Genomic DNA, 22,588 nt, shown 5'->3' on the forward strand with positions numbered 1-22,588 from the left:
GTAAATGAGGACAATGTACCCCCAAAATGGCTTTTTTTTTCAGCGTTATGCGGTTGTACTTTGAAATAACAGCATTTTTCAATTGAAATATATGTTAAATATCATATATTTTCATGACAATGATCATGATCAGACTTAAGAGTTTATTTTACAAATTATTTTGGTGCTTGAATTTTCAAGATTGAATAACTTTTGAAGATATGAAAGAAAATGTAACAGGGGTACAATGTTATACATTTTTCACATAATTGTACCCCTCTCATTATGCCAAATAAAAATAACATCCATATCATTTAATTTTTCAGATTTCTGTCTAAAATCACAGTATTAAAGCTCTATTACTTACAGAAAAAAAGTTGGGTTATGAAACCATTGTAATGAAATTTTATCTTGTTTTAACGTGGAAAATGAAGTTTTTACAAAAAAACTGTAGTGTCCGTAGCCACTTAAACTCTGTGAAATTGGAAGGCTCTATAAATATCTTAACTAATTTTTTAGATAGGCATTTCAGATAAATGCTGAGATGTGTTGTAATTTTCCTGTTCATCACCACTGTTTCTCTGTTATGATCACAAATGTGGTTAGGGACACTACAAAATCCTGTAGTGTCCGTAACCTGTACTTGAGGCAGTTAAAACACTAATGCTAGTCTATTCACAGAGGTTTGTTTAACAAGTTAATCAATGTACTTTATTTTCTCCCTCATTTTGATAATGCTGCTAGTTTTGGAAACCCAGATTGCACCATTCCATATACAAGATCGTTGGTGTAAGTCATCACCTTGATATTGGGAGATGCTATTGACATCCTAGGATTTCAGTCGAATAGCATATCATTATTTTTAGGTCACCTGAGTAAACTCAGGTGACATATTGCTATCTGTTTTCGTCCGTCGTCGTGCGCCAACATTTGAACATTTGCATTTTCCGCTTCTTCTCTGAAACCACTGAACCAATTTCAACCAAATTTAATATACAGCCTCTAGGGGTAAAGGGGAACAAAATTTGTCAATTTCATGGTCCCTGCCCCCCATTGGGCCTGGGGGGCGGGGCAAAAACCACTAAAATTAGTGCAGTCTTTAAAAATTTTCTTCTTTAATCCTGGACAACAATCGGTCAAATTGTTAGTATGGTTGTAATCAGCATTGAGTCCTCTACCAAAATCATGAAACTCATGAGCAAAAGTGCCTCTACCAAAATTGTCAATTTTATGGCACCAGGGTCAGGCACTGGGTGAAAAAAGTGGTTTCCCATCATGGGAAACTTTATGGAAACCACATGGAAACCTCAAGTTTACATCATGTTTCCCAGTGGTTTCCGCAGCGGATGCCAGGTTATTCCGCCAAGTTTCCGTGACACGGAAACCCCCTACGCTCCGATTCCATAAGGTATCCTGAACCACGGAAACCTCTGTAAACCTGAAGTTTCCCGAACATCCATGTAGTTTCCCGTAATGGGAAACCTAAAGATTCCACTGGTTTCCAGAATCAGGAAACTTGATGGAATCGGAGCGTAGGGGGTTTCCTTGGAATGGAAACTTGGTGGAATCTTTAGGTTTCCTTTTACGGGAAACTACATGGAAGCTCGGGAAACCTCACCATTCCTATAGTTTCAGTGACTCAGGAAACCACATGGAATCGGAGCGTAGTGGTTTCCGTGAGATGGAAACTTGGTGGAATCTTAAGGTTTCCTTTTTAAGGAAACTACATGGAAGCTTGGGAAACTTCATGATTCCTAAAGTTTCCGTGACTCAGGAAACCACAGGGAATCGGAGTGTAGTGGTTTCCGTGGAATGGAAACTTGACGGAATCTTAAGGTTTCCTATTACGGGAAACTACATGGAACCTCGTGAAACCTTACGATTCCTAAAGTTTCCTTGACTCAGGAAACTATATGGAACTTGTGTAGCAGTTTCTGTGTGTTGGAAACTTGGTGGAATTATCTGGAGTCCCATTTCTGGTTGAAGTTACTGGGAAACTGCAAGATTCCCCAACTTTTCTTAAGGAAGCGATGTGAAATTATGTGTATTCTTTCAAAAATCTATCAAAAAAATTATTAAATGTAAGAGAAAAAAAGCATAACCATTTTATATGTTTAATAATTCATTTGATGTACAAAAACTGAAACAGTATTTTTCAATGATATCAAAATACTAAATAAATTCATATATCTTAGATAAACAATGGAACAGTCTTTCACATTTAAGTCCATTCATAAGTGTCATTAAGTACTTCTTTCAACATCAGTTCCTGGTATTTCCTTCACATCACCTATGATCTGCAATATTCATACAAAATTATCATATGATGTGGTCAGAATTATAATGCTTGAATATACCTTAGAAATCTGAAAGATCAGTCAATGTTCTTTAATATACCAATATCAATAATTACTTTCCATAACCATGATACATATGATTTCAGCATTTAATGTGTCTCTTTAAAATTTAATGCTTTATGATAAGGAAAATATTTTTACATAATATAAATAATGTTTTCAGCCTCATTATCTCATTGAGAATATATTACAATTTCATAGAACCCTGCTTTAAGTTGAATTAGTTTGAGAGAAAATATGCTCTTTATAATAACAAAAATATTAACAGAGATAATTTTTTTTAATTTTTGATATTTGACTAAAAAATTGGTTGGAGATCATTGCAGACCCTCCACACCAATTGCATAAAAGCTAGATTATACCAAGGGAGAAATATACTCTGGACTACGACTTTGAATAAAGATATACAGTACATTTTGATACTGACCTTTGACCTAGAAAATTAGTCCAAGGTCACTCTTCATCCTCTATCCACAGGCTCTCTGTAGTTTAAGTTTGAGAGAGAAATATGCTCAGCACAAGTGATATCAGATGGCATGATGGGTAGACACACTGTCTAAGGGCATCCACAGAACAGGTCTCTAAAAACAATGCAATATATATGTATTACAGTATGGATATACATGTACTTGTATGTTAATGATTTATCATATGCTGCATTGGACACATATGCTTTTATCATGGTGTAAGTATACATGTATCTTATGAGTAATTTTATGCCAGTATTGCATGTACACTCGGTTTATAAACAAGTAATTTAAATTTTTTTTTTACAAAAATTTACCAACATTATTTACATCCACTCATCATGTTCAAGAATTGGTGGATCAAAATTCAGTAGTTTTAGATCTCTATGATATACTGTAGACAACTTTCACATTAACAAAAGTTATTCCCCTTTGCAGGATCAATCTGGGGTCAATCGGCTTAAGACGCTGTTTTCCCTCTATATAACCGTACCAACTTTGAGGGTCAATATCTTGGAAGTGAAATCTGTATGAACATGTTCATTATGATTTTCATGTTACCCAATACTCTGGCCATACAGATACAGATCGTAATTGTCCAATATCGTTTGAAGACTGAAAAAATACTAGTAACTTACAAAGGACAAAGTGAGAAAAATGAGCGATACACCGACAATTGGAGACAACTCTTAGCAATGTGAAATTTGTCTATTGGTGATGACAATTCCTGTTTTAATGTCACTGAAAAATTAAGAGACATTAAAAATTTAAGCCCTATTGTCATGCATGCATGCTGTTTTTTTTTTAAGTATTTTCAACCAAACTATAAATTACAATTGCTTGTAATTGAAAGATGGATCCATTACACATTGCACCCCATTACATTGAAAAAATGTAATGATTACAATGTATTACCATTACACATTACCATTACCCCAGGTCTGTTTTCAACCACATTACCTTTTATTATCATAAAATTTACCAAAATTTAATACTTCAAATAATTTCATTGAATACATGTATCTAAAAAATTGAGGAAACTCTAAAAATTTAGTGTCAGACTTACAGAAATTAATCTTTGGAGAGAAAAAAATCTATCATATAAAGATGTGCATAATGAGCCTTTTTTATTCATTTAGAACATATCGTATGTGCATCATTTTCCCAAGAAATTTTCAAAGACAGTGGACTATTTGTGAGCAGAATTCATTGCTGTTTACTTAATACATTTGGAAAATTTATGAAAATAATCAAATAATAAATAAAATTTTTCTTAATCTCAATTTAAGGGCAGATCACTCTAACTGCATAAAACTACCCAATATCAAAGTAGAGCTCTAGATCTTTAGTGTGCAGTTTTTAGAGCTTCCTTCAACATGTTGAAGTCATCAAAATACTGACCAGCAAGAAATCAGTTAATAACATTTCCTCTTTTTCATTCAAATTTTTTGAGAGATCTCAAAGTTTTTTCCTCTTCAATTCAGGTTCGAGATGACAAAGTTTTACTGTAGTGTATGTATTAGAGAACTAATTGTATGTCAATCACGACAATACATACATAACATGGAGGGGGCAAATTGTTTCAGCCCTAGCTTTTACATAAAACTTCTTGTAGCTCAGAGCTGATAAACCACAGCTCAGTATTTAAAATTTAGAATCATTTTTTTTTTCCAGTCAATTGTTATACATACCAATCATGATTTAATTACCACTTACCAAATGACCACATCCTGAATCATCATACATTTTATATGATTTTATCTCACTGGTTTTCTTTTAAAATTTTAAAGTCATGCAGTTTTCTTCTCTCTGAAATGATAAATTATGTTAAGGTACTATTGCATTCTAATTTAAACTAATTATGTAACAGCATTAGCAACAACAGGGATGGGCAAAAAAAACAAAACAAGATGCGCTTGTAAAACACTATGTGCCCGGCGGCAACAAAGTTTCGAAAAAGCAATTTTTTTAGCATATAGGTCACAGTCAAGATGACAAGAACACATAATCATTGTCCTTGTTGTCACGTGAAAGCACTTCATAAGTGGAGTATGCATACTAAATATGATGTCACTATCTCATATAGTTCTAATGTTATGGTGAAGGTTTAAGTTGACAACAGACAGACACTGAGATAAACAGTTATGGCAAAAGTTCGAAAAAGCTATTGTAAAAAAAAAACATATAATTACAGTCAAAGTCACAAGGTCATTGACCTTGTTGCATTTCAAAGAACTTAATTATCGTAGTATGCATACCAAATATGAAGTCTCTATCTCTCACAGTTCAAAAGTCATGGCAATGGTTCAAGTTGACAACAGACAGAAAGAACAAAATCAATACACGTGCCGAATCTATCAATTGAGGCGTATAAAAATTTCAAACAAATGAGCATCATCTAGTTTGTACCATTCTACTTCTCCTATGTCAGGACAACCATCACTAATTCACTATTTCATACAAGGCCACCGTTCACGGTAGCCTAGTGGTAGAGCGTTCGCTTTGTGATCGGGAGGCCCGGGTTCGATTCTCGTTCTCGGCGCCGCGTCAAACCTAAGACGTAAAAAATAGGTAGCGACTGTTCCTTCGCCAAGCGCTCAGCATCAGAAGTGAAAGTCACGGGTCTTTCGGATATGACCTTAAAAACGTAGGTCTCGTGTCACGGTGGGCGCTGGCACGATAAAGAACCCTCACTGCTCAATGGCCCTGAGTGCCGAGTATAGGTCTAAATTTGAAGCCCTTCACCGGCATACGGTGACGTCTCAATATGAATGAAAAATTCTCAAGAGAGACGTTAAACAATATACAATCAATCAATCAATCATACAAGGCCAAAATAAAAAATAGTCTTGTTTCCTGCTACAGACCTGCCTACCCTTTTCGTTGCAAGGGTGTAATTTCAGAAATTTTTTGGTGGAATTTCAGAGGTAAAAGCGTAATCAATCATGTTTTCCAATTTTGATGTTTCACTATAGTACTTTATTTTCTTCCAAAACTACCGAAATTGTACATAAATAAACAAACCTCGCATGAACTTTCCTTCTTATAAATTATTTATTGGCAAACGTGTTGTAAAATACCAGTATCGTATATTAAATATAAATCGCACACCCTTAATGAAGCATGCGGTCAAATTGTATCAAATCACTTAATTGAAGGCTTGCGTTTGCATGTTTATACAAATTGTGAATGTTTATAGAAATTGTACATAATAACACTTTTCTTTTCTTATGACATTTCTCTAGTTCAAAGCAATGTTAAAATGAACTAAATCGAGCATAGAAATAGCGTACTTATTGCAATATCATTTAATAGTTAACGTAAGCAGTGCCCTATTGTGTTCTTCGTCGCCCGCGTGGTGGAGTGGCTAGAGCGTCTGCTCTAAAGCCGCGAAGTAAGGAGTCAATCCTAAAGGTTTGAATCCTAAAGTGGGATGTGGAGACCGGTCCTTCGGATGAGACCGAATAAATAGAGGTCCCGTGTCGCATTAGGTGCTGGCATTAAAAGATCCCTCACTGCCCAATGGCCCTGAGTGCCGAGTAGAGGACAAAATTTGTAGCTCTACACCGGCAAGTGGTGGCGTCTCTATATGAGTGAAAATATCAACTCGTGTTCTTCCGATTCTCCGTCATACCGGTTTACATATTAATACTAGGTATATAGCGTTAGTTATCGAAGTGGTCCTCTATTAATTAAACTAGAACTTATCATTTCATTTCAGCAGATCGAAATTTGACTCTAAATGTAGACGATCATGATGGATTTATACCTAAATACCAAAAGCGTAAAATTAATATCATTGGCGTAATAGCGTAATTTTGTGGTAAAAAGCGGAAGAATTACGCCAAAAGCGGAAGGGTAGGCAGGTCTGTATATGTAATAATAAAGAAGGAAGAGTATTAAACGCTTCCCGATCGTTTCACATGCGAAACAATCTACTGCTAACGTAACGTTAAATGACGTAGCGAGGCTGCTCCGGGTCGACAGACATATGCATATTTATAACTTCACAGAAACTTATATCATTATCGTAGGAATAAGAAACTTTGCTTAAATGGTTGAGACGTTCTTTATAAGATGTGGATGAATTTTCATGAAACTATCTCTGTCCTTAATGATGTAAATGTAATTGTCTCAATAATTTCCGAACAGCCCTCGTACATTGTACAATTACTTGTAAGCATGATTTTGTGCATATTATGTGCCCTCGTATGTCAAAATGAGCAACAAAATTATGTTGTGACCTTTTATCATTGAAAGCATCTTGATGCAACAAGGTCAGGATGCTTGGTTCTGCATGATCTACATATTCCTACAAAATGAAGCAAATCACTTTGAAAAAAATCCTGGCAGCAAGAATTGTAATAAAGTTAAGATAAATTGATTTGCATTCAAAAATATATAAAAAATTAAAAATTACTTTTAAAGTTAAGATAAATTGATTTGCGTTCAAAAAGAAAATTTACATCAAATTTTTCACTGAATTAAAGAAAGGACTTTTTAAAAATCACAAACACACTGACACAGAAAATTCTAGCAATAGCATTACCACTTCCAACAGGGACTAAGACTTGAAACAGGTAAAATATTTCTCTTGACAAATTGAAATCAACAGCTCTGTCTGGTTTCGACTTTCCATTGTGGAGTGGATAGCGGCATGTAGTACTGGGCTGTCTCCAATAAATCCTTAAGGAATCGAAATGACAGCGGCATACCAAAAGCAGTCGTCTGCACGACTCTTCACAATCAAAACATCCTGGCCTATACAGTAAAAGGTCAGTTTCTGTAGCCGACGTCTTCAAATATGGAACTTTTAGATACCTTAAATGTCTGGTAATATCTTTTTTACAACTGACAATTTTCTCCCCCATTCTATTTTTGCCCCTTTGACCCTTGTCACAATTGGGCAAATTTAAAACTAAAAATGATACTTGGCGCATTTAAAATGGGGCAAGTGTAAAAGGGCAACATAACATGGGGTAAAAAAAAACCCTGTATGTATACAGTATTGTGTAAGTTTAAAAATTGTATTGTTTGAAACAAAAATAGGCCCAGAAATATACCCGGTATACCAATTCATAGGAGTGAAACGGTTCACCACGGTATCGGTTCACCATGGTAAAATATGAAATTAATATCTTCTGCACATTCCATCAAATTTGTTGTACTTGCCAACATTTCCTTCCGCGATGAGGCTTTCCCCAGCAAGTTCTTTTGAACCAATTACTATACGCGTCATTTTTTATTCGCGAATGGCCGCTAGAGAACTAATCCGCGACGATTTATTTCAGGGATTAGTGGTAATTTTTTCTTAATTTACCCATGTATTTTTGGTATTAGATTAAAATTTTACATCCGCCCATAAACAAGGTAGAATGCTACCGTGAGTACTGCTTACGCATTATCATTCTCGACATTCTGTGCATTGTGTCCATCCGCACCAAAAGTATGTTGAATGTTACCATGCGTATAACACTTCTTATGCATTATTCACGACGCTCGTATGAAAATCGGGAAAAAAATCGAGGATATTAAAGTCGATTTCAAACTCACGGGTGTAAAAGTACCTCATGCTAAATGGGTAATTAACGCTTTACCATATCTACATAGCCAAAGGGTAATTAGTATAAATGGTTGGGACGGAGCAAGACTGGGCCATAATTAGTCGTAATTAACCAGGCTCTCTCTAATTCGTCCATAAAGAACTATAATAACACAAGCTGAAATAATCATTGACTTTCAGTTCATTTTTAGACAAATAGTTTTAGATTTGCCATTCGTTTATATATTTTTTCTAAAACTTTGTAATTAAAGTTCAACTGCTTCTAGAACACTAAAGGTGCTTCCGTGATTACTTTATTGAACTTTCGGGATCGGTACACAAAAAGGACAAATAACTCTAATCATTACATGTGAACATGAACAACTGATTCGCGAGATAAATGTCCGCGAGCAGAGGTTACTCGCGTAACTCGCGGATATTCATCACACGCGTATAATACTTGGTTTACAGAAATTATATTGTACCTTCTACATCAGTTAGTATTTTCCCCATGACACACAGCGTCCTGAGTCCTAGTGGGCACTGATAATTTTCTTTGTTGATCCTTTTATCATGACCTATATGGTCCAAAAATATCTCCTGATTTATAGGGTACATGTGTAAGCTTGCATATATAGATGACAGCCTGTGACGAATCTTTCCTGCTGTTATTGAAGAGTCAACATCAGGTTCGATTGACAACTGCAAAAAAAAAAATGGTTCTTAAGGGAAATCACAAAGAAGGTTCTATTTTCAATGAGAATCCATATGCCTGGAATCACATCTGTTGGAACCAGAACAGGAACAAACATTTTCCTTTTGTTTTTAAATATACAAGCAAAAACTGTTCCTCTGGATCTTCTTTCTCCTCCATCTGAGTCGCCTGCGTGGCGCAACGGTTAGAGCGTCTGCTCAAGATCTACAGTCGCGAAGTAAGGAGTCAATCCTTACGTCGAGGGTTCGAATTCCACTGTGGGACGTGGAGGCCGGTCCTTCAGATGAGACCGTATAAACCTAGGCCCCGTGTCGTAGTAGCTGCTAGCACGAAAAAGATCCCTCACTGCTTAAAGGCCCTGAGTGCCGAGCATAGGACGGAATTTGTATCCCTCCACCGGCAAGTGATTGCGTCTCCATATGAGTCGAAAAATTCTCGAGAGGGACGTTAAATAAAATACAATCAATCCCCCATCTGATGTTTTGGATCCATGCACACATCACGCGCAGCATCTCTACATTCTTAAGGAAAAATTCTGGATGCTTCTCCACGCCTAGCATTGAATAATGTTAATCGTGCAACAATCAGTATTCTTAGCCAGTGTATTTATGAATGGAGAAATCTCCAATGTTTAGTCAACATGTCCCAAAATTTAGTTTTACAATACCCCCCAAAACTCTGTGAAGTATAGATTCAAAACTTATACAGTTTATAATTGGTAAACATTTGATAAACAAAAGATACTTGCAAAAAATATTTATTTAGAAAAAAAATCATTTTTTAACAAAAGGCCCATGGGCTTTATAGGTCACATGAGCATTATGTAACAACTTTCCAGTGATTGGATTTTGATTCATGTTTTAAGCCAGATGTTATGGCATTCACAATTTTAGTTTTATCAGTATATTCTTGATTATCCTAACAGAGCGTCTGTAAATCTCTTAATTTACTGGCCTGTCAAAGCCAAACCGGTAACAAAAAGATGGAAAGATTTTGGAATTTCTTTTGTTTTCTTATGAGATTTTCTGAGTTTTCTATACCATTTTAAAATTACATCAAAGATACTTCTATGTTCAGCATTCAGAGACTGTAAAATCTGTGTTGTCTGAACCAGTGTCAGCGGTCGACTCCTTTAATGTAGTCAAGCTGTCTATCCCCAAACATTGCACAAAACAGACTGCTGTTAAAGGCACTAAAAGATTACTTCAGTTGAGAATCAACAGTTCTAAAAGCATATTCACTTTGGCACAAATAGGTGGAATTCTGTAAACGTGAGAGTTTTTCTGCACACTGGACTGTCAATGATTTTATGGACCTAGGGCCTCTCTAGGCTGATTGAAGGTCAATAATTTGTTTTGCATCATCTCCAGTGGTATCACGTAAGTGTGGCGCATCTTAGTCGTCATTTTCCATCTCATCCTCCTCAATTGTCTCAGATAGAATTAGTATGTGAGTGCCAATCACCTGGGAGTCAGTAGTAAAATATGGAGAGAAGTACTTGCGTGGTAAATCCCCCCCCCCCCAAAAAAAAAATTGTGTGCTTTATGGTTGCAAATACTGTAAATTGGCAAATAATCACGATGGTTTTAATTTCACTATGTTCGCGATTTATCATTTCCCCGCGAAATTAAACCCATCATGATTACTTTAATAAGTTTTCAAAAACTTTTCAATGTTTAAACCTTGTTATTCCTTTAGAGACAAAGAGCGATAACTCAAATTTGTGGAATGCAATAAATGCCTTATCGGAAGAAAACGCACTATATAATGTGTTTACATTCTTTTTCTTTTCATTTTGAAACATGTATTAAAACAGTACAGTAATACAGTTTGAAATTCAATTTCAAATAAATTGCATCATGATTTAATTTGTACGTAAACACTGTTATGGCAATTAGTGTAGTCTAATTATACCCCTGCTTTTTCGAATGCCTGTACAATCAATTCTGTGTCCTTTCCAAGCTGATCAGTTGCTTTTACAAGCCATTTCGCATGAATAGGTTTTATCTTGGACAAGCGCAAGTCAACTGTGATATCCTCAATGTCGACACCCTTTTCCAGAGAAGATTTTATTTCATTCGCATAGTACATCTGGAATTCGGATTTCAAGAGGGATTTAAATCGGCCGTTAATTTGGATGTCAAGAGGTTGTAAACGGTCTGTACATGCAGCTGGAACAAACACAACTTTAATGCCCTTTTCCTCCATAAAATTTAGAAGGGATTTATCTTGGTGCGCCTTATAAACATCAAAAATACACAAAGCTTTTTGTCTCAAAGGCAAATCAAGTTCGTCACGTACACGCTCTATGTAGGGAACAATGATCTTCTCAACGTATCTCTGCATTTTATCCACATTACTCCAATGGTTTTCACTATGAAATACGTCCCAGTCTTTAGGGAAGTTGTAATTAGGGTGACACTTATCAGTATGACCTTGATATAATAATTGCGTGGGTAATAAGACACCGGACTTTGAAACCGACAACACAGCGGTGATTTGTCGCTTGTCGTCAACTCCTTTAATGGGGACTTGTTTGGCACCTACAGAGATAATTGATTACCTAATTATTAGTGAATCATTAAAATGGTTCATACTGTCTTGAATTTTTTTTAAAATTTAGGTCGTTATTTATGGTAATGAAATTAGATGGAAATATTCAATTAGAAAAAATAATCTTACCAGTATCGTGCATTGTCCATTCTCCACTCGGTACAAGGTTAACACCTGTTTGGTCCCAGTTAATTATTAACTCATCTGGAATGTTGAATTGCTTGACATTGTCAATAATGCGCTTGTTAAATCCACATTTTATTTCTTCAAAATCATCTGGGAAATGTTTAACACCTTTCGTGCCCTTTCTTTTCGAATAGCCCATGCGCTTCAGTAGTGATAAGGCCCAGTCTTTTGTGATTTCAATGGACCCCCCATTTTCTTTAAGAAGAGTTTTATCTTTATATAAAATAACCCCCCTTGCTCCAGCCATTACAATCTGCGAATTCACAACTCCCCCAGTTACACGTAATTTACGAACGTATGCTTTCACAAGTTCATCATATGCACCTAGTTTTAAAGGACGCCCCCGGGGAGAGTGTGGTAAACTTCGGTGCTTCAATTTGCTAGGACTCGCCAGGAAGTGTTTTTTTATGCTTCTCATAGTACTCTCATTTACTTGCCTTCCCAGCGTTTTACTGAAATGACTAGCTGTTTTTGTAGGCCCATTTTCGATCGCATATTTCGCCATTTTGGCTCTAGTTTCTGGTGAATAACTGCCATATTCGCCTCGCTTTCTTTTTTTTGTTGGAGTACTGCATTCAATCTTTTCTATCTCCTCGCTGCATTTAGTTGTAATTTGCGCTTCTGTTTCGTCTGTAATTTGAAGGTTCGGCAATATGGGAGAATTCGGCTGTTTAATTCCCAGTTTTCCATTTCTAACCCAGTTTAAGATCGACATGTTTTCTCTCTGACGATTATCTCAAAATCAAACTAATTTTAGTGTTACAGGTCTAAATACGTAATTAAGTAGTGAGTTTAATTCATTTGGTATTATAAGTGAATTTCAATTCACAAAGTGTTATTATATTTACCGCCAGGGGCACATATAGAGACATTCGATACGGTCTAAAACTGAGACAATGGATAGGGACATGAACTGAACGCGCGAAATTTAATTTGACTTAATTTCTAGCATCGTGAAATTAAAACCATCGCGATTCGTACTTTTTAAAAAATCGTGAAATTTTAACACCGTGGAATTAAACCAATTTACAGTATTAAATATAGACCAGGCCCTGAACTAGGTCATGTGTATATCATGCTTTTTAAACGAATCTTCCTCCACACAAGGAGTCTTCCTCTATATAAGTGTTACAGATCACTGTTTTAAATCATGCAAAACCAATTTTCGTTTATGTCATAGCACCATGCAACTGGAGCTTAGGTAACTTAAATTTACACATTTATGAATGTTTTCAGTAGTTCTAGTGATAGTCTTTATTTATCTCATGCCGTCCTTCACAAAGCAAGAAGATTACACGGATACAAATGCACTCTGCGCCTTCTTAAATAGTCCTCCATAAAGTTAATCAATATCTCCATCTGTTGTACATTTGCCTTCATCGCATCCTTCAGCGATCTCAAAGTTCGCAGCTCCTCCTGTAGAGGGTAGGTTGGATGTGATGATATCTGCATCAATTTACTCTTAGCTTGTGACGTCTTCCGTATGCTTTTTTAATATTGATGTATTATGATATTGAAGTTAACGTTAAATGAAAATAATTAAACCGGTGAAATATACATTTAAATAAAATTAGTTTCAAATGATGAGAAAAAACTCGGCTTAAATGCTCAACTTAATTCTGTCAATATTGAGTCCATCACCCCCGTGAATGTTCCCTGGCTTCCTTGTGCTTGGGACTTGATACAGGTAGCAGTTGTCTCCGTGGCGGAAAAGTCCGTGAAAGCAGAGCGGTACTCATCAGGGTGATATTAGGGAATATGCTGGGTAGACATCTTTTTTAAGGGCAGCATTTGGTACTGAGTCAGTCGTGTCAGAGTGGAAGTTCTTGATGTACCCTCAGTAAATGTTGAGTATTTTCGAACAGCACACTTTCGTCTTGGAAGTCGAGACTAGGAAAGAGTTGTGGTGGAGATTTACTGAAAATTTAAACAATATAAAAATGCATTTATTTTTGTTACTGCATATATTTTATTCAGATGAATTATAGTTTTAAGGTTCTGAAATTTATATCACTAGTAAAGATTGTACATTCTGAATTGATTTTTTAATGTTAAGATTATAATTATGACGAAACATAAACATAATAATTCACATGATCCTAATAATTTGGTTTATATTGCATTATGTAATACACTGTGTGGTTGCAACAAAGATCATCCAAATAAACAGTTTCTTTATCATTTTGTAAATAAGGATATGGAAATAACGAACAGTATTCAATCTCAACGTCCATTAAACAAATATACAAAACAAGAGCAGAGCAAACACGGACCTCCGAAACATCAGAGGTGGGATCAGGTGCCATGGAGGAGTGAGCATCCCCTGCTGACCGGTCACACCCGCCGTGTGCTCGTTGTCATAATCAGGAAATAACGGAAAAAATCCGTAGTCAATTCAGTGTATAAATAATGGACTAACAATTGGTATGAAAAACGTCAGTCAGCATTTCATTCAATGATAAATTGTATTTGCTGACAAGGTCATTGTATCGACCATAGAATTTACGAAATGATGACTTTAAACGAGACTGTTGATATTCTTGTTTCATCAACTTGCTTGTCAATAATTTACCTCGTTTAAGAAATTGTTCATACGTAGAGCATGCTCTTGCGTATCGAATCAACTGAGATATAAATACTCCGTATGCAGGTGATGAAGGTATATTGCTGCATAAGTAAGGGAAGTTGACGATAGAAAAGTTAAAGTCATCACGTTTATCATATAGCTTGGTTGTTAGATTACCATTTGTGTCTTTTTCAAGTAAAATATCCAAGTATGAAGCAGATGTGTTGGACTCTGTGGTATCTTTTATCTCAAGCTCACCAGGATATATCGTGTCGACGTAGGATTGGAAATTATCATTATTAATTGACAATACGTCGTCGATATATCTAAATGTCGAGTTGAAGGCCACAGCAAGTGTTTTTTTCTTTTCACGCAAAAGATTTTGCATAAATTCTGCTTCATATGAATATAAAAATGTCTGCTAATAACGGAGCGCAATTTGTACCCATGGGAATTCCAATAGATTGTTGGAATACCTGGTCTCCAAAAACCACATAGATATTGTCAATCAGAAACTCAAGCATCTTCTTGATGTCAACTTCAGAGTACTTATGTGTACAATCAGAATCTGTTTTAACAAAATAATTTTTCAAATGACCAATGACGAGGTAAGTAAACTTACGAGTTCCATTTTTGTTGAAGAAGCAGCTGTCAATGATATCAAAAATATTTGTAAATATATTGACGGAGCTTTTCGAGTCCTAAGACTTAAATGAAAAATATTGCCAACATAACTAATATGTAAGGAAACTAAGATCAATGTTAATAAATACTCATTGAAACAACTGTACTCATTGAAACAACTTGTCTCCTGAGGGTAACAGGTGTGTTTGGTGGGGAACTTTGGACAGATTTTATGTTCACCTCCGCAGAAAGGTTGAGATTTAAAACTTGACATTGAGCAACTTGACCGCTCTTCCAACTTTTCTAAACCTCTAAAACATAAAATACCTTAAAACATAAAACCTTAAACCTCTAAACCTTAAAACATAAAATAAAAAATATTAAATTGAGTTTCAAACATTTTTCAGTGCACATCGACAAAGAAGATAAGCAGAATAAGAACAAGAAATATGCTGAACAAGAAATGCAGATCTGAGATTTCTTTTTATCTAAAGTATGTCAAAGTAACACATTTATGAAAGAAAATATTATTACCTTGTGATACTTTGTACCCCTGACACATTCTCTAAGGTCAAGAGATTTAGGGGCTTTAAATATGCCTTTGACTAGCTGTTAAAATTCTCTTTAAATATCGAAGGTGCTTGGTCAAATAAAAAAAAATTCAATGATAGAAAAATAACATTTATTTCGTGAATATTTAATATGCTCGATCACACCCGCCGTGTAGTCCTTGTCATGATCGGGAAATATCCGTCATCAAACCAGTGTATGAAAAAATGGACAGGTAACTTATAGAAATCTGCATTGGGGTCGATCGCATTTTTACAGCAAGCCGCACAATTTTGGTTGATTTCATTGCTGGAAATCTACTTTGTTTCTCGTTTTCTGTGAGCCATTTTAGAGGAACCATGCCCACTTCCTTTTTTGGAGGAATTCCACCACCAGTGAATATGTTTTAGAACTAAAGAATTTAATGTATTTTCCTCTTACATAAAATATTCTTTTGGCAATCTACTTTGTTTTTCGTTTAATGAGCCATTTTAGAGGAACCATGTCCACTTCTTCTTCTTCAAGGATTTCCACCACTGCATATGTTTATCACCTGAAGAATTTAATATATTTTCCTCTTATATATTCGTTTACTAGGTGAAGGTGTGGAAAAAATGTGTTGATAGGTGGGAGATGCTTGTCTGGCAATAAAAGTCGTGAATGGAGGCTCAGGAATGATTTTAGCTGGAGTGCATGCCTTTTTCCTGAGAGACTTTCTCCTTACGTTCTTTTGTCTAGACAAGTTTATAATATAAGTTAATGAAGCTCTTGAAAAATGTGATTTTTTCTGTCAGACCACATACTTGTAGTTTTTTGGGGGTATATTCAACAAAGACTTAAATACAATACAAATTCTGCACATCTCTTGCATCTGAATGCTTTTCAGACTTGTCTTATCCGTTGAAGGTTTGGATGCTTTTATCCCCTTGTTTTCGTCTTGTTATCAACAATTCATGAACTAAAATAAATGATATGATGGGAGGTTGAGATCGTCCGTTATTGACTGATAATGGTCTGTATTTGAGGGAGCACGTTTTCCTTAAACTGTACGTCAGTGGGATTAAAAGAGGAGGACAATTTATCCATCCGGAAGTACTTCTGCGCATGATTGTCTTAATTTGGACTTTGTTGATTGGGTGATGCAGTATCTGTTTTCTGAGGATGGCATGCTTATTATATGACACAAATGATGCATAAAAGATGGCGGATGGACTAAAATGCACACGAAAATGCAAAATTGGAGTGGTTATATGCATCAGCAACAAAACATTACAAGTATCAGCTGTGGTTATGGAGAATAGTTTCTTACACTTTTGCTTTATTATCACCTCATGAAAGCTTCGATTACAAATAGAACATTAGCACAAATATAGTGGTGGAGTTCACAAAAACATTCCTAATGATAATTGTGTCGAACTTCAAGTCAAGACCATAAAAAAACAGCTCAAGACTCAGGGAGCTAACAAAAGTTTCAACTCGGCGAGGGTCGTTACTCTAACAACACAAGTCCTTGATGAAGTGAAAATGAACCTTATGAAAGAAAACAATACCCTTTGTTCATCCTGAGTTAGACCAGGTGTGGATTAGTCCTTTGACATTAAGGCTATTGCAAACTGTATATTAAGTATGTGCAATGGACAGGTGACTGACCTTGAACTGTTAACGCAAACCTTACCTTAAGTATAATGCCATCAAGGATTGGATTGATGTTTTGAATGTCTGATTCTGTGCGCTTGAAGTCGTATATAGATAGCATATCTATGTTATACTGAAACTATAGTCTCAATCAATTTCTCCCTAGATTTTCATCTAAACAGGATGGGTTTTGGAACAAAGATATGTATTTTTGACTTAAACAAGAAGGTATGGTCACCATGCACAGGCATAAAGGTGCATAACGTGTGCAATCTGATTGGCTGAATCTTTAAACAGCTATATAACTCAATTGGTTTTCAACCAAACGGGGTTGGATTTAGAACATAGATAGATATAATTGGCTTCTACTAGAAGGTATGGTCACCATGCTCATGTATGTACGTGTGTGCACGTGAAGTTGGTAAAATCAGAAATACAATTGAATTAGCGTATTTTTAATACTGTTGGATTAAATACTTTAATATTTAGCATATCAAAATACATAGATATTGTAGACAATATGATATGGTCATTAGAGTCGAGGAACATCTGTCCCCGTTATAATTAGCACTAGTTTTGTATTGTTTTCTGGAATTTAAAATTGAATACTGTTCCTTATCTCCATATCCTTCTACAGGCTGAAGACAGAGGCAGGTGTTTGGGGTAGGGTGAATTCACTATGCATCGAACGCCTTTGTAATTCAACAAGTTATAGCGATATCGATACCGACGAAACATTATCAAAATGGAACTTAACATTTAGTCTGTGAATACCTGAGTCCTTGCTGGGATACCTGACATTCGCCTCAACATATTTAAGTTTAATATGGCCTTTGTCCTACCACGGGTCCTGGATACAATCTAATCATCATCAACTGAAGCATCTGATGGTGTGGTGGCTTTCGATGGGGGTGTATGTCTAAGTAGGGGAATCTGGCTCTCATTCAAGCACTGAGGAGGAGGAGGAATATTCCGTGGTTCATCATCGTGATCATCATCATGGGGTGCCTTATCTGTGGGTTCCTCAACATCTTTGTCATTTCCCTCCACAAGTTGATAACACTTTTTTGTCAACCATCTCTACATGAGAAGCAACAGTAAAAGTAAATGCAATCAAGCTATGAATCCTTTAATTTGAAAAAAAAAATAATGAAGTTTAATTATTTCTATTCAAATAATGTCTTCTTTTTAGGTCACCTGAGTTCAGGTGACCTATTACTATCCGTTTTCGTCCGTCGTCGTGCGTCGTGTGTCGTGCGTCATGTGTTAACATTTGAACTTTTTTTTTCATTTATATTATCCATTGAAGGTTTTTTAGCTTCTTAAATAAAATAATGTTTTTTTTTTCACTTTAAAGACCAGACTCTATACAGCTAAAATTCAAATGTATTCTACTGAAAATAGAAATTGATTAAGGTACTTATTCCCAAGGTAATATAATGAACCAAATTACCCCAGGTCTTCTCAAAGATGGTAAATACAAAACAAAGTTTAATTAACCATCCAAAATAAATTTATGACAATTTGTTTCAAATAATGAATTGTTGGCATGGCAATATTTCAAAAGACTGTCTCTTACAATTATACCTGATATAAGCAGTCATCTTAAGCAGATGTCAGTCCTGTCTAGGATGGGCAGTATGTATGTATAGCATGTATGTATGTATGACCATTATGCTAAAACGGAGAGAGCATCTGGGGGTACCTCTCTAGCAATTAACAATAAGTACTTTCATAGTCAAGAAGACTTAAAAACAAATCTTCAGGCAGTAGCTGTACGTCTTTCTCTTGAAAAAAAATTACAATTTGCTCTATGTACGTACCTCCTATCTATAATTTACAAACTTTAGAATGCTGTATTTATTGTTGTGGTTGACTTTAATGCCCATAATCCATTATGGAGTAGTGATAAAATAACAGACAAGAGGCACACGGGCCTTATACGTCACCTGAGCATTATGCAACAACCTTCCAGTTACAGTGTATTGAAATTGATTCATGTTTTAAGCCAGATGCTATATGGCATTCACAATTTTGAAAGAGGCACCATTGATCATCATAACATTACACTTAACAGTTGCTTAGCTTGGTAACTGAATACCCATACGCAGGGTAGGGGAACAAAAATGCACTCCAAGTAATCAGTAATATTCAGCAATAATCAGTAGTGGCACTAACATGGTGATATAAACCCCTGACCCTAGGTCCAAACATTGCACAAATTTTTAAAAGGCACCCTTAAAATTGCCTATCAAAAAAATAAATAAATGTTTTATAAATACAAAGGAGCAGATTTCAAACAATAAATTCATTTTAAGTAAATAAGCAGAGCCCCCCCCCCCAACCCCTGACCCTGGTGCCTTAAAATACACAATTCTGCAAGATTAGGGCCCTTGCTCATCATAACTATATAGGTAATTCATCTACTTCATACCCAGAGACAGAGAAGAAAATTTAATGAATGTTCACTATATAATCAATAGAACCCTTGCCTTAAACAAGAACCCTTGACCCTGGGACCATAAAATTCACAAATTTTTGTTGAGGCACTCTTGCTTTTCATAACTATGCACGTAGTTAGTTTATTTATTACCTAGGAGCAGAGAAAAAGATTTTCAAAGAATTCATGTATTTCACTATATAATCAATAGAGCCGAGCCCCCCCCCCCCAACACCAGAATCCTTGACCCTGGGGAAATAAAATTCACAATTTTGGTAGAGGCGCTCTTGCTCATCATAACTATGCACGTAGTTAATTTATTTAATACCTAGGAGCAGAGAAGAAGATTTTTAAAGAATTCATGTATTTCACTATATAATCAATAGAGCCCCCCCTCCCCAACACCAGAACCCTTGGCCCTGGGGCCATAAAATTCACAATTTTGGTAGAGGCACTCTTGCTCATCATAACTATGCACGTAGTTAATTTATTTAATACCTAGGAGCAGAGAAGAAGATTTTTAAAGAATTCATGTATTTCACTATATAATCAATAGAGCCCCCCCTCCCCAACACCAGAACCCTTGGCCCTGGGGCCATAAAATTCACAATTTTGGTAGAGGCACTCTTGCTCATCATAACTATGCACGTAGTTAATTTATTTAATACCTAGGAGCAGAGAAAAAGATTTTCAAAGAATTCATGTATTTCACTATATAATCAATAGAGCCCCCCCCCCCCCTCCCCAACACCAGAACCCTTGACCCTGGGGCCATAAAATTCACAATTTTGGTAGAGGCACTCTTGCTCATCATAGCTATGCACGTAGTTAGATTATTTAATACCTAGGAGCGGAGAAGAAGATTTTCAAAGAATTCATATATTTCACTATATAATCAATAGAGCCCCCCCTCCCTAACACCAGAACCCTTGACCCTGGGGCCATAAAATTCACATTTTTTGGTAGAGGCACTCTTGCTGATCATAACTATGCACGTAGTTAGTTTATTTAATACTTAGGAGCAGAGAAAAAGATTTTCAAATCATTCATGTATTTCACTATATAATCAATAGAGCCCCCCCCCTCCCCAACACCAGAACCCTTGACCCTGGGGCCATAAAATTCACAAATTTGGTAACTACGCTCTTGCTCATCATAACTATGCACGTAGTTAGTTTATTTAATACCTAGGAGCAGAGAAAAAGATTTTCAAAGATTTTCCTCGTGGTATTCCTCCCTGTAATATGAAACAAACAATGTTCTTTTCAAATACCCAGTTTACTTTACATTGTACGATTGAACAAAATAAAGCATCATTCACGTTCTAGTTAATCTCTAAAATTTTTCTGTGTAAATGAATTAATATTTTTAAACATACCAGAAAAGATAGCGAACAATGGACAAAACCAGCCCCATGTTCATAAGTTTGATTCAGAAAATGTCAAAAGGTTAATGGACTATCCTCTTTTCCTCTATTTTAATTTGTATGTCGGGCCCCCAAAAATCCTGCAATCAGTCATCTCTCAACACCTTGGAAGGACCAACTTTCAAAATAAACGAAGTTGTCAGCAACTTCGCTTCGACATAATTGACCAAATCCTAAAATACAGACAATGACAGTTATTTAACATAAATTTCCGTGTCCTTTACAAATAAATATCATTTTCGAAGAATATCGTATTACCTGTCCTTTACAGTTATTTGGAAAGTTTTCTTTTAACGTGACCCCATGATAATAAAAAGTAACAGTTGTAGTTAGGTTTAGACTGTCGTTTAAATCTTCGTCAGCTGCAGATGATTCAGGATTGTGTATGACAAAAGGCACCAGCTCATCTGACGAACTCTCGGATTCTGTCCCGATCACAAATGCATCGTCGCTTTCAAGACAACCTGAAATACATAAGAATTACAATGACCAGTGCCTGTCGGATCATTTCCTAAATGCCTCTGTAAAATTTGTACATGAAAAATTTACATTTGGCTATCTTAGCTTTGACCAAATTAAAAAAAACTATAAATGTGAATGGTGCAGAAAGAACACAGACTATAGCGGACAATTTATTCCAGGCGCCAATACCACTGTTTTTGGATGAATTGCTTAAAAACGAGGGGGAAATACGTCAACATTTTCAAAAATTAAATTTGATGCAATTATTTGCAGTTACTTCATTGTCAAGTAAACCAATGTACAAAGGTCCTATTATTTATATATAGACATTTTCATATATTTTGCTTAGTGTTTACTAGTACAACTTTTTTTAATGAAATATTTATTATGTTTACATGTTTTCTAAGGTTGTTACCCATCTTTAAATATCTTTTACTAATTAAAAGAACCCTCATCAACACGATCTGAGTTTCGTCTTATTATACGGAAAACCCGGTTGCAAATTTGGCGCCCAACAATGGAGGTTTGAAAATCCCGCTTAAAGAGACGTCTTACCGAAAAACAGAAGTGACCTTGCTTTATAAACATTAGGCCTACGATCGATACAGTTGTGACTTGTGTTATTATTTGTTGGACTATTGTCATTGGTTTCCATGGATAAACATTGAAAGACTTCGACAATAGACCTACTGTTACACAGAAATTTCCTTTGGCCATAACTTTTGAATGGAAGATACTAGGACTTCCTTATTTCATAAATATATTTTTGTGACAAAATCTTTCATAGAATACCAACAACTTTGAAGTTTTGCAATGACCTAGACCTTGGGGCTAATTCAGAAGGAACAACAAGCAACAAAGGCACTAATTCAGAAATTCATGACTTAATGGGAAAATAAAGACACTAAAGGAAAATCAGCTGTCCAGACCATCACTGGGAGGGTTTTTGTCCACTAGTGATTTGCCAGAGTTGACCGTCAAAACATCAATGGACAAGTTGGTGGAGACAGTTCAAGAACTAGAAGAATCACTCTCAACCAAACCACCACAACGGACTAGTGAACCAGAGACTGATGATAACCATCCT

The 22,588-nt window shown here is 35.8% G+C and overlaps 1 long non-coding RNA gene across 1 annotated transcript; it reads right to left on the reverse strand.

The window, feature by feature from the left end:
• Positions 1 to 2,088: 2,088 nt before the first annotated feature.
• LOC134255685 (uncharacterized) lies at positions 2,089 to 4,585 on the reverse strand. Its single transcript, XR_009989606.1, has 3 exons — positions 4,520 to 4,585; positions 2,764 to 2,917; positions 2,089 to 2,276 (listed from the first exon to the last, which is right to left on the reverse strand). It is a non-coding gene; the product is annotated as an uncharacterized LOC134255685 (long non-coding RNA).
• Positions 4,586 to 22,588: the final 18,003 nt, after the last annotated feature.

Source organism: Saccostrea cucullata, unplaced genomic scaffold, assembly GCF_032062105.1.
Source record: "Saccostrea cucullata isolate Sc308-1 unplaced genomic scaffold, CSIRO_AGI_Scuc_v1 ctg1983, whole genome shotgun sequence".
NCBI lineage: Eukaryota > Metazoa > Mollusca > Bivalvia > Ostreida > Ostreidae > Saccostrea > Saccostrea cuccullata.